The sequence below is a fragment of the Pleurodeles waltl genome, chromosome 4_2, assembly GCF_031143425.1.
Source record: "Pleurodeles waltl isolate 20211129_DDA chromosome 4_2, aPleWal1.hap1.20221129, whole genome shotgun sequence".
NCBI classification, from domain to species: Eukaryota; Metazoa; Chordata; class Amphibia; order Caudata; family Salamandridae; genus Pleurodeles; species Pleurodeles waltl.
This window is the reverse complement of record NC_090443.1, coordinates 254,424,693-254,437,177: the sequence shown is the minus strand read 5'-3', so window position 1 is coordinate 254,437,177 and position 12,485 is coordinate 254,424,693.

Here is a 12,485-nt window from a genome sequence, read left to right as displayed (position 1 = left end):
CTGTCCTCTATGTCCTGAACCCTTGTCTATTGTCAAAGTGTACTCCTCTCAACATCCCCTGAAACATGACACTTAAAATTATTTTTGCTCCAGAGACCTAGAGAGGACAAGGACCAACCTGCTAAGCTGGGTCAAAGATTCAGGGTGCCCCCGCTTAGACCTTTTCTGCAGCACCAAATCTCATACAGTTGGATCTTTCAGAGGAGGTATTTGACCTTGCGGATCCCTCTCTAACTACAGCCAGAAGACTAGCCTCACTTGAAGAATCTGAGCCTTGAAAAAATGATCAATTCCAAAGATAGCAATCAATACCAAGCGAAAGTGTCTGGCTGGTGAGGGACGATCTCTAGGTGCAAATTAAAAATTTCTCCCACACTGAACTTCCCTGCCAAGCATCAATGACTTCACCGAGACCTCGTCCTTTGGATATTCAATGACGTGAAGCCCTCTTGGGTCACAGCCCGCTGCATTGTAGTGCTGACCATTTTTTACTTCTATTTCAAAGACTAAGGGGGTCATTCTGACCTCGGCGGTAAAATGCGCTTACCGCCGGTCAGAAGACCGCCATAACACCGCCGCGGGCGTGGGAAACTGCCACGGTCATTCTGACCCGCAACAGGCAAACCGCCAAAAACCCGACATCCACAAAAGTCCGCCACACCAATGGGCAGCAAAAAACTGGCGATGACCATACCTCCACCGTCACGCCAACAGAAATACGCCCATTCCATTCCGACCCACGAATCCACGCGGCGGTCTTTCAACCGCGGTATTCCATTGGTGGTATACACCGCCGCGGTCAAAATGCACACACAGCTCCAAAACACTGCCACATTGGACATTTTGAAATACACACACCTGATACACATACAAACATCACTCCCACACACCCAACACAATATAAAACACACACCCACATCACCCACAAACCCCTATGACCACCATTTATTGACTAAGGCCAGAGAGAGACACCACCAGCTAGTACAGAGCATTCACAGGCACATAACACCATCACTCACACAACATCCACGCACAAAACACCACACACCACACACTCACCACACTCATCACCACAAACGCCAACCCACACCTCATCCACACCACCCCATGGCACCCCAAAGACACCCCAGGTTTACAGACGCTGAACTCAGGGTCATGGTGGAGGAAATAGTTCAGGTAGAGCCCCAGCTCTTCGGGGCACAGGTGCAGCACACCACCATTGCCAGGAAGATGGAGCTATGGCAAAGAATAGTGGACAGGGTCAACGCTGTGGGTCAGCATCCACGAAATCGGGACGACATCAGGAAGCGGTGGAACGACCTACGGGGGAAGGTGCGTTCCATGGTATCCAGACACAACATCGCGATGCAGAAGACTGGTGGCGGACCCCCACCTCAACCCCCAGAATTTACAACATGGGAGGAACAGGTCTTGGCGATCCTGCATCCTGAGGGTCTCGCAGGAGTAGGCGGAGGAATGGACTCTGGTAAGTCGAATCTCAACTACTTCATCCCCCCCACCCACCGGCATGCCAAATCATACCCCCGCCCTGCCCCCCCACCCCCATCACACATCCTCCTTGCTAATGTCTCGCCATCACAACCCACCCATCCCAACAACAAGCCCTGCATGCGACCACAAACCATGGACACCCTTCACCTAAGCATCCCCACTGCACATACCCATCCCCCCCCAAACCACCATCAAAACAGCCCCCACAAGGGAATGCCAGCACTGGGGTACACGGGCACCCACCCATTGCACGCTATGGCACACACAGAAGCAATAACAATACTCTTATACCCCTGCAGGACCCGAACGCCACGACACCGCCCAGGAGGGTCCAGAAATGTCGATTCCACCCCCAGAAGAGGCCCACAGTGATGACAGCAGCTCTGTCTCCCTGGACCCAGATGACCAGCCCGGCCCATCGGGGACCTCGGGATAGTCGGTTCCCCTCAGACAGCCACAGGCCACACTAGACCTACCCCCCTCTGGGAACACCAGCAGAGCACCCACCCAGCGGGCCCATGCCTCTGTCTCCAGGACACGTCAATCAGCGGTGTGTCCACCACTACAGGGCACCCAGGTTAACCCACCACCCCAGCAACAACAGGGACCTGGGGGCAGTGGTAGTGGGCACACGGTCCAGGGGACAGAGGCCCAGGGAAACAGGGGAACTGGGAGGGCTGCTGTGCGACAGGGGGGGGACAGGCCCAGGGAACCCACTCTCCACGAGGCCCTCTCCTCCATCATGGGAGCATACCACCGCTCCTGGGAGACGATGGCGACAGTCCTGGCCAGGTACTGCAGGAGGAACAGTTTATGGGGTTCAGGGAAGAACTCAGAATCATCAGTTCCGCAATGGGCACCATCGTTGTGGCTCTCAATCAGATTGTCAGCACATTGCGGGACCATGTGGCACCACAAAGGGCCCCTGTCACTAGCATGGACCAAGAACAGGCTACCACCTCCGCCGGCGCTAGTGGACAGGAGGTCCCGACACAAGAACAACAGGCCACCAGAACCCCACCCCCTGCAGAAGGAGAACCACCCGCAAGCGGTGCCTGAGATCTAGGAAGAAGACAGAGTAGGATGCCAAGACCCCCGCCAGGAAAGGATACCCCCTGATTGTCATCCCACTGTCCCACATTGTCACCCTGTCCAACCTTAAACTGCCCCTGCTCCACCTTCCATAGGCATATGGACAATGCACCTGTGAGAGTGAATATCTGGACTCTGCCATGGACATTCCTCCACCATCACCCATCACCGAATTGCAACCATTTCCCAAAATTTTACACTTTAATAAACACACTTATTGCACAAAAATAATCTGGAGTCTGCCTGTATTTTTGAACAAATGTATTACACAGCACCGTGCCAAAATGTCCAGTTACATTGTGATGACAACATACCACTGTCACACAGCTGTAGTCCATGGGGAAACAAAGCAGAGGTCACGGAGTGGGGCCCACATCTCTGAAATTGGAAGGGAAAGTCACAACTCAGTCAACATACACTGGGGGGAAACTCAGACAGTAGAGAGGCAGGAGACTTTAATTAAATGTAAAATGCCGGTGTTGATTCTTACCTGTATGTCATTGAAAATACTGCAGTATTACTGTGTCCCTGTTGTCTGTGTCGTCCTCTTCATCTTCCTCCTCTTCACTCTCCGCAGGCTCCACAGCTGCCACAACACTACCATCTGGACCATCCTCCTGCAGGAAAGGCACCTGGCGTCGCAAAGCCAGGTTGTGAAGCATACAGCAGGCCACAATGATATGGCACACCTTCTTTGGTGAGTACTTTAGGGATCCACCTGTCATATGGAGGCACCTAAACCTGGCCTTCAGGAGGCCGAACGTCCGCTCGATCACCCTCCTAGTCCGCCCATGGGCCTCATTGTACCGTTCCTCTGCCCTTGTCCTGGGATTCCTCACTGGGGTCAGTAGCCAGGACAGGTTGGGGTAACCAGAGTCACCAATTAGCCACACACGGTGTCTCTGAAGTAGTTCCATCACGTAAGGGATGCTGCTATTTCGCATGATGTACGCGTCATGCACTGACCCAGGGAACTTGGCATTTACATGGGAGATGTACTGGTCAGACAAACAGACCACCTGGACATTCATGGAATGATAACTTTTTCTGTTCCTGTACACCTGTTCACTCGTGCTGGGGGGGACCAAAGCAACATGTGTCCCATCAATTGCACCAATGATGTTGGGAATATGTCCAAGCACATAGAAATCACCCTTCACTGTAGCCAAATCGCCCACCTCAGGGAAAACAATGTAGCTCCGCATGTATTTCAGCAGGGCAGACAGCACTCTGGACAACACCTTGGAAAACATGGGCTGAGACATCCCTGATGAAATGGCCACTGTTGTTTGAAATGACCCACTTGCCAAAAAATGGAGTACTGACAGCACCTGCACTAGAGGGGGGATCCCTGTGGGTTGGCGGATGGGTGACATCAGGTCTGGCTCCAGCTGGGCACACAGTTCCTGTATAGTGGCTCTGTCAAGCCTGTATGTCAGTATGACATGTCTTTCTTCCATTGTCGACAGGTCCACCAGCGGTCTGTACACGGGAAGATTCCTCCATCTCCTCGCAAGTCCCAGCGGACGGTGCCTAGGAAGGACAATATGGAGCACAGAGTCAATCAACCCACAGGTACGTTCCCACAGCTTGCACAGTACACGATTCTCAATGCATTGAATGGCTTGTATGAGTGTTGATGCAAGGCCTAGGTATGTGTGACGCAGTAGATATTAAGATATGGGGGCCCTTGAAATGGCGGCTGCCTGACCTGTGAAGTGCGACAGTGGGATGTGAGGTCAATGCGCTGGCGTGGCACACCGTGGCGGTAGGCGGTCGAAGACCGCGGCGCAAAGCTGCATTGGTTAACATTGAACCCTATGGGTTTCAGGAGCCAATGAGGATGTGCGCCGGCGGTCACGGTACGCACCGCTGCGGTACGCACCTCGGCGGGCGTGACCGCCATTTTCTATCTGCTTAATCACTCGATACCTGATCATCCACATGAGAGGACCTATACTGCAAGTGCTGCTGTGACCTCGGTCTGGAAGAGACAATGGCTGCTGCGACTGGGGAAAGGGCGCCTGCCTTCACTTCTGAAGAATTGGAGAAACTCGTGGATGGGGTTTTCCCCCAGTATGCGCTACTCTACGGTCCTCCAGACCAACAGGTAAGTACACTGGGACCATGCTTTGTGGCCAATGCCTGGGTTGAGTGGGGTGAATGAAAGAAGGTGGGTATGAGAGCGAATGAGGCATGCATCAAACGAAAGATGAGAGCATGTGCCACATGGCAAGGGTGGGGATGGGGGGCCACTCACATCGAGCCTGCAGAAGGTGATGTTTGTTTTTCTTTCTCCCCCTGCACATGTCACATAGGTCAGCGCCCATCAGAAAATCGACATTTGGCGTGCCATCGCCAAGGACGCCCGGACCCTGGGGGTCCACAACAGACGGGGCACCCACTGCCGGAAGAGGTCGGAGGACATCCGCCGCGGGAGCAGGAAGACCGCGGAGGCTCTGCTGGGGATGGCCTCCCAACGTAGGAGGGGTGCCAGTCGTACTTTGACCCCCCTGATGTCCCGGATCCTGGCGGTGGCCTACCCCGATTTGGATGGGCGCGTGAGGACATCACAGCAGACACAAGGGGGTGAGTACAAGCACATTCTGCTGATTTTGCGCACATTGGAGGTGTCTGGGTGGGGGAGGAGGGCTGTGGGTATCCCTAGACCAGAGCGTTTTCTGTAGGCTAGGCCCCTCCGTTAAGTATGGCCCTGTACCCCCGCCCCCCACCTCTGTAGGTTGCCTAGTACAGCTAATCATGACCCTGTGTCACCTATGTGTGGAGTTGTCGTCCATAGGCTTGTAGGCCATGTCCCACTGATTGAGTAGTGTGCCCCAAGTGCGCGGCATAGTGCAGGGGTCTTCTGTGTCTGTTCTCTCCGCCAACGGTGTCGCCAATACATGTACTCAACATGTCTTTGTTTCTCCACCCCCCCTTTATTTGTGGTCTTCCTGTTCATGTGTGCATTAGCATCATCAGGTGGAGGAGAAGTGGCATCGGAGCACGAGGGAGCTGCATCTCACATGGCCATGGAGGGCCATGCAACTGACTTTGATTTCATCAGTGAGACGGAGGGCGAGGGGAGCTCCACAGCGGGGACACGTGGTGACACCAGCGACACAGACACATCCTCGGAAGGGAGCTCCCTTGTGGTGGCGGCTACATCCGTGCCCACCGCAACAACAGGTACAGCTGCCACCCAGCGTGCCAGCTCCGCCCTCCCAGCAGCCCCTCAGCCTTCGCCCCGTGCCCGCTCACCCAGGAAGGTGGGCATCTCCTTCGCCCAAGGCACCTCAGGCCCTGCCCCAGTTACCCCTGCTGCCCTCAGTGAGGAGGTCATTGACCTCCTGAGGACCATCATTGTTGGGCAGTCTACCCTTTTGAATGCCATCCAGGGTGTAGAAAGGGAGGTGCACCGGAGTAATGCATACCTGGAGGGCATTCATTCGGGTCAGGCTGCCCATCAGCGATCGTTCAACGCACTGGCCTCAGCACTGACGGCAGCCATTGTCCCTGTCTCCTGCCTCCCTCCTCCAACTTCCTCAACCCAGTCCCACTCCCCTGTACCTCTGCCTATCCCAGACACACCATCAGACCAGCCTGCACACACCTCAACACCCAAGAGAAGCTCATCCAGACATAGGGGGTCATTCTGACCCTGGCGGCCGGTGGCCGCCAGGGCCACCGACCACGGGAGCACCGCCAACAGCCTGGCGGTGCCCCTTAGGGCATTCTGACCAGGAAAAACGGCGGTCTCCCGCCAGTTTTCCGCTGCCCGTCAGAATCCTCCAAGGCGGCGCAGCATGCTGCGCTGCCTTGGGGATTCTGACACCCCCTACCGCCATCCTGTTCCTGGCGGTTCGGCCGCCAGGAACAGGATGGCGGTATGGGGTGTCGCGGGGCCCCTGGGGGCCCCTGCAGTGCCCATGCCAGTGGCATAGGCACTGCAGGGGCCCCCGTAAGAGGGCCCGCTTGTATTTCACTGTCTGCATAGCAGACAGTGAAATACGCGACGGGTGCAGTAGCACCCGTCGCACCTTCCCACTCCGCCGGCTCGATTACGAGCCGGCTTCATGGTGGGAAGGTCGTTTTCCCCTGGGCTGGCGGGCGGCCTTTTGAAGGCCGCCCGCCAGCCCAGGGGAAAACTCAAAATACCCGCCGCGGTCTTCCGACCGCGGTACGGTATTTTGGCGGCTCCCGCCGGGCGCGCGGTGACCGCGCCCGGCGGGAGTCAGAATGACCCCCATAAGCACCACACATCACACAAGCATTCACACAAGCAACATCCACATGCAGACATGCCAACAGCCACTGCCTCCTCTGTGTCCCCCTCTTCCTCGTCTCTCTCCTCCCTCCCTGTGACGTCTCCACTCACACCTGCATGCACAACATCTTCAGCCACTACGTCCATCACCAGCACACCCACCAGAACAGTCCGCACACGTGCAGTCACCACCCCCACTACCATTTACACGTCCCCTGTGTCCTCTCCCAGTGTGTCTGTCACCCCCTCTTCCAAACCACACAAACGCAGGCAGCCAACCACCCAACAGCCATCCACCTCACGACAGCCTCCAGCACAAGCACCTGCACCCAAAGACACCAGACTTCACTCTCCTACAACGACATCCTCTTCCTCCACTCCCATACCCACTACAACTACCCGTCCCTGTCTTACTAAATTGCTTTTCCTTTCCAACCTTGACCTCTTTCCATCAACTGACCCCCCCCTCCATCTCATAAGGCTCCAATCAGCACCTCAGCCACCACAAAACCTGGACCTACTAAGAAAATAGTCCAAGGATTTTGGAGTCCACCACCTTCAAGCCCAGCTACTTCGGCTGGGAGTAAAGAGACGGCCAGCCCACCCCCTGCAAAAAAAACAAAGAAAGCCAGTGTCCGGCGCGAGAGGCCAAAGACAGCAGGCTCCACAAGCACTATCCTGGCGCCGTCAGGGAGTGGGGTGCCACCTGGCACACCGGCAAATGGAGGAAAGGGCCACAGACGAGCAGGGAAGGGTGGCAAGGGCAGCATGCCCGACAAGTCCGGCAGCAGGCGAGCTGCCCAGGAGGGCCCCACCAGCCCCAGCCCAGCTGCCCTGGAGGGCCCCGCCAGCCCCAGCCCAGCTGCCCAGGAGGGCCCCACCAGCCCCAGCCAAGCTGCCCAGGAGGGCCCCGCCAGCCCCAGCCAAGCTGCCCAGGAGGGCCCCACCAGCCCCAGCAAAGCTGCCCATGAGGGCCCGCCAGCCCCAGCCAAGCTGCCCAGGAGGGCCCCGCTAGCCCCAGCCCAGCTGCCCAGGAGGGCCCCGCCAGCCACATCCCAGCTGGGCAATGAAGGAGCGCCAGCCACAGCCCAGCTGGGCAATGAAGGAGCGCCAACTCAAGCAACGCTGAACATGGCAAGGACTGCCAAGGCAAGCACCGCTGAACAGGGCACCGCCATCTCAAGCACCGCTGAACAGGGCACTGCCATCTCAAGAACCGCTGAACAGGGCCCTTCAAGTCAAGAACCGCTGAACAGGGCCCTTCAAGTCAAGAACCGCTGAACAGGGCCCTTCAAGTCAAGAACCGCTGAACAGGGCCCTTCAAATCAAGAACCGCTGAACAGGGCCCTTCAAGTCAAGAACCGCTCCACAGGGCACCGCCGTCTCAAGCACCGCCCCGCTAGGCCCTTCATCTCAAGCACCGCTGAACTGGGCCCTTCATCTCAAGCACCGCTCCGCTGGGCCCTTCAACTCAAGCACTGCTCTGCTGGGCACCACCGTCTCAAGCACCGCCCCGCTGGGCCCTTCATCTCAAGCAGCACTGAACTGGGCCCTTCATCTCAAGCACCGCTCCGCTGGGCCCTTCAACTCAAGCACCGCTCCGCTGGGCCCTTCATCTCAAGCACCGCTGAACTGGGCCCTTCATCTCAAGCACCGCTCCGCTGGGCCCATCAACTCAAGCACCGCTCCGCTGGGCCCTTCAACTCAAGCACCGCTCCGCTGGGCACCGCCGTCTCAAGCACCGCCCCGCTGGGCCCTTCAACTCAAGCACCGCTCCGCTGGGCACCGCCGTCTCAAGCACCGCCCCGCTGGGCACCGCCGTCTCAAGCACCGCCCCGCTGGGCCCTTCAACTCAAGCACTGCTCCGCTGGGCACCGCCGTCTCAAGCACCGCTGGCCCATTGGCAGAAGGGGCAGGCCCGCAACTGTGTAGGGCAGGGCTGCCGCTCCGATGGGCCCTTCATCTCAAGCACCGCTGAACTGGGCCCTTCATCTCAAGCACCGCTCCGCTGGGCCCTTCAACTCAAGCACCGCTCCGCTGGGCCCTTCAACTCAAGCACCGCTCCGCTGGGCACCGGCGTCTCAAGCACCGCCCCGCTGGGCCCTTCAACTCAAGCACCGCTCCGCTGGGCACCGCCGTCTCAAGCACCGCTGGCCCATTGGCAGAAGGGGCAGGCCCGCAACTGTGTAGGGCAGGGCTGCACGAAGCACTCTGGGCACCATGACTCCTCCAGAACCAGTGGAGTCTGTAATCCACTTGTGAGACTGTGGCTTTGCACTCCCCAGGATGGCACAGTGGGCAATCCACCCACTGTAGAGACTTGTGAGACTGTAGCTTTGCACTCCCCAGGATGGCACAGTGGACAATCCACCCACTGTAGAGACTTGTGAGACTGTGGCTTTGCACTCCCCAGGATGGCACAGTGGGCAATCCACCCAATGTAGAGACTTGTGAGACTGTGGCTTTGCACTCCCCAGGATTGAACAGTGGCCAGGGAGGCCCCTCGTGGATCTGGCGTCGTGGACTCATCTGGCTGAGGTGCCCCCCCTTCCTTTCCCCCTGAGGTGCCTGTAGTTTTGCTATCTGATGCCCCTGCAGTGTTCTCTCCATTGGAGCTGGGTATCGTGTGTGGGCTTTGCCCATGTGTTTAGGCCCATTGGCCCACGAACAATGGCTGATACCCAATTTGGACTGGACAATTTACATATGTATATATAGTTAGAGATGTTTGATATATTTTTTTACTTAGCCGTACAATATACTTCAAATTTCAGGATCATTTATTTTTGTCTTTGCATTCTTCCGGGGGGTTTGGGGGTGTCACTCTGAGTTGTTGCTCTGCATTGATGTGTAAGTAGTTGTTGGTGAGGGTGAAGGTGGGTGTGTCGCGTATGTGTGTCCCCGTAATTTTTTGCTTCCCCTGTGTCGTAGGTGCAGTACTCACCGTTGTCTTCTGCGGCGGCGTTCGTACTCCTGGTAGAGGAGCAGGCGGACAATAGCTGGTAGGATGTGTAGTTCGGGTTCCATGCTGTCCAGATTCCTCGTGGAGTGTGTAGAGGTGAGCGTTTTCCGTTCGTAATGTCTGTTTCTGCCGTGTTTTTATCGGCGGGGCTACCGCCCCAGAAAAGGTGGCAGATTGGTGGGTTGTGATAGGGTGGGCGGTAAATTGTCTCCCGCCTGTCTGTTGGCGGTCACCGCCGCGCTGTTTGTTTGTACCGCTGTGGCGGTCGGAGTGTTAAAGTGGCGGTCTCTGTTGGCGGTTCCCGCCAGGGTCAGAATTCCATTTTTTTTACCGCCTGCCTGTTGGCGGGTTGGACGCCGCTTTAACACCGACTGCCAGGGTTGGAATGACCCCCTAAGGGCCTAATTTAGATTTCATCAGACAGGTTACTCCGTCTCAGCGGTGATGGATGTCCCAACAGCCGAAATATATATCCCATAGGAAAGAATAAGATTTCTATTTTAGTGGACAGTCAAAATCTAAATCAGACCCTAGCTTGCACGTTAAACTTGAAACAGTTTGTATCTGGGTTTTATAACTGACCTGTGCTACATTGGAATCAACCTTACCAGTCAAGTGCGACCAGATGACAGAAGTTGGCATTAACACTTTTAGGCACTAACTTTACCTTTAGCCGTTACAAATTCATTACTTCTGTTCCTGTTCATGGATATTTGTTGTTTTAGTGTAATTTTATTTGTTAAAATATTTTCTGTTTTTATAAATTGGTTTTGGATTTTTCTTGTATTATATTATGCCTTTATTGCTGTTTTGGTACTGCATAAATACCTTAAAAATTGCCTCTAAATTTAGCATGTATTCTCTCTGCCATTTACCAGGGGGTTGGACTCTGGTTAATTTAATGGCTTCAGTGATCCACCCTAAAAAGGATTGTGGTTTTTATTTGGGGTGGTTTTGCCTCCATCAACAAATACTGTAAATGTCTTATATTGGTGGTCAGCAGTGGGATCTCGTACTTGTGTTTGTACCACTCAGTGAATTGAGGTAAAACAAAAAATCAATTTTTGTAATCTGACTTCAAAAATGACTTTTATTTGTCCAATTTACTTGGCCCTTTCTTTTATTTTTCCAATATTCCCTTCCAGCTCCCCAGTTATGTACCAGCTACTTTTAAAAGGGTGAAAGTGGACCTGAGCAGCATGCAGAACCTCAGCATTGCAGAGCTGAGGAACTTGTGTAACAAGAGAGGGCCGAAACTAGCAAACGCCCTCAAGAGAGGCATGTACCAGATAGCCCTCAGATCATGGGAGGGAGTATGTGTTGCATATTCCACCACACAGGAGCAAAAGGATTATGGGGAAGAATATGAGAAAACATTATAGCAGTAGAGGATAATGACGTCACAGTGAATCCAGAACCAGTGGAGGAGGATGTGATCAGAGGATCCAGGTCACCTCCCTTGTGCACAGTAGGATACAGTTTTTGTTTATTTGAAAAAAAATCTGAGTTGGTAGACATGTAAGCTGATAAGGTGTTGTGGCTGAAGGGAAGAAGGCAGCAGCAGAGCTGCTACAGGAGGAGTAAACGTATCCCTGGCTTTGAAGGAGTAGGAGGCCCTACGGTCCTGTAAGATGAACCTGAAAGAACTGGACCTGAAAGCAAAGAAGATCCTGAAGTCAAGTGATGAGAGTAAAGTGCCTAGAAGAGGTAAAAGAGTCCACATCCTCAAAAACATGGTATACGGCTATGAGGTCAAGGATCACACTGATATCAATCAATCAATCAGTTGTTTTTAGAGTGCACCACTCACCCTTAGGAAATCAATGTACTGTGGGGTATGTCTTCAGGGTTCAGTCAAAGAGCCAGGTCTTGAGGTCTTTCCTGAATTGAGGCAGCGATGGCCAATGACTGAGGTGAAGAGGTAAGGTGTTCCTATCTTTTGCTTCCAGGTAGGTGAAAGATCTTCCTCTAGCCGAGGACTTCTTTATGTGGGGGTACGTTGGCGAGTGACTGCTGGGAGGAGCAGAGAAGTCTGGAAGGGGAGTACCAGGTGAGACAGTGGTTGATGTATTTGGGTCTGACGTTGCGGAGGACTCTGTAGGTGTGTACGAGGAGTTTGAAGTTGATCCTCTTCCCAACGGTGAACAAGTCGAGGTCTCTTAGGTGTCTTGTGATGTGTTCTCGGTGGGGGATGTTCAGGATGAGTCTGGGTGGGCATTCTGGATGTGTTGCAGCTTGCTCAGGTTCTTCTTGGAGGTTCCGGCATAGAGGGCGTTGCAGTAGTCAAGTGTGCTTGTGATCAGGGCGTGTGTCACAGTTTTTCGGCAGTCAGTTGGTATCCATCTGAAAATTGTCTGTAGGAGTCAGAGGGTGTGGAAGCAGGTGGATGTGACGGAGTTGACCTATCTGGTCATGGTGAGCACTGAGTCGAGGACGACACCAAGGTTTTGTGTGTTTTCTCTGAGGGTGGGTGGGCTGCTGAGTGTTGAGGGTCACCAGGAGTCATCCCAGGCTGAGGAAGAGGGTCCCAGGATGAGGATCTCAGTCTTGTAGGAGTTCAACTTGAGGCAGCTCTCCTTCGTACAGGTGGTGACTGCTTCTATCCTGTCTTTGAAATTCTTTTTGGCTGTTGAGTGGTTTTTGGTCAGGGAG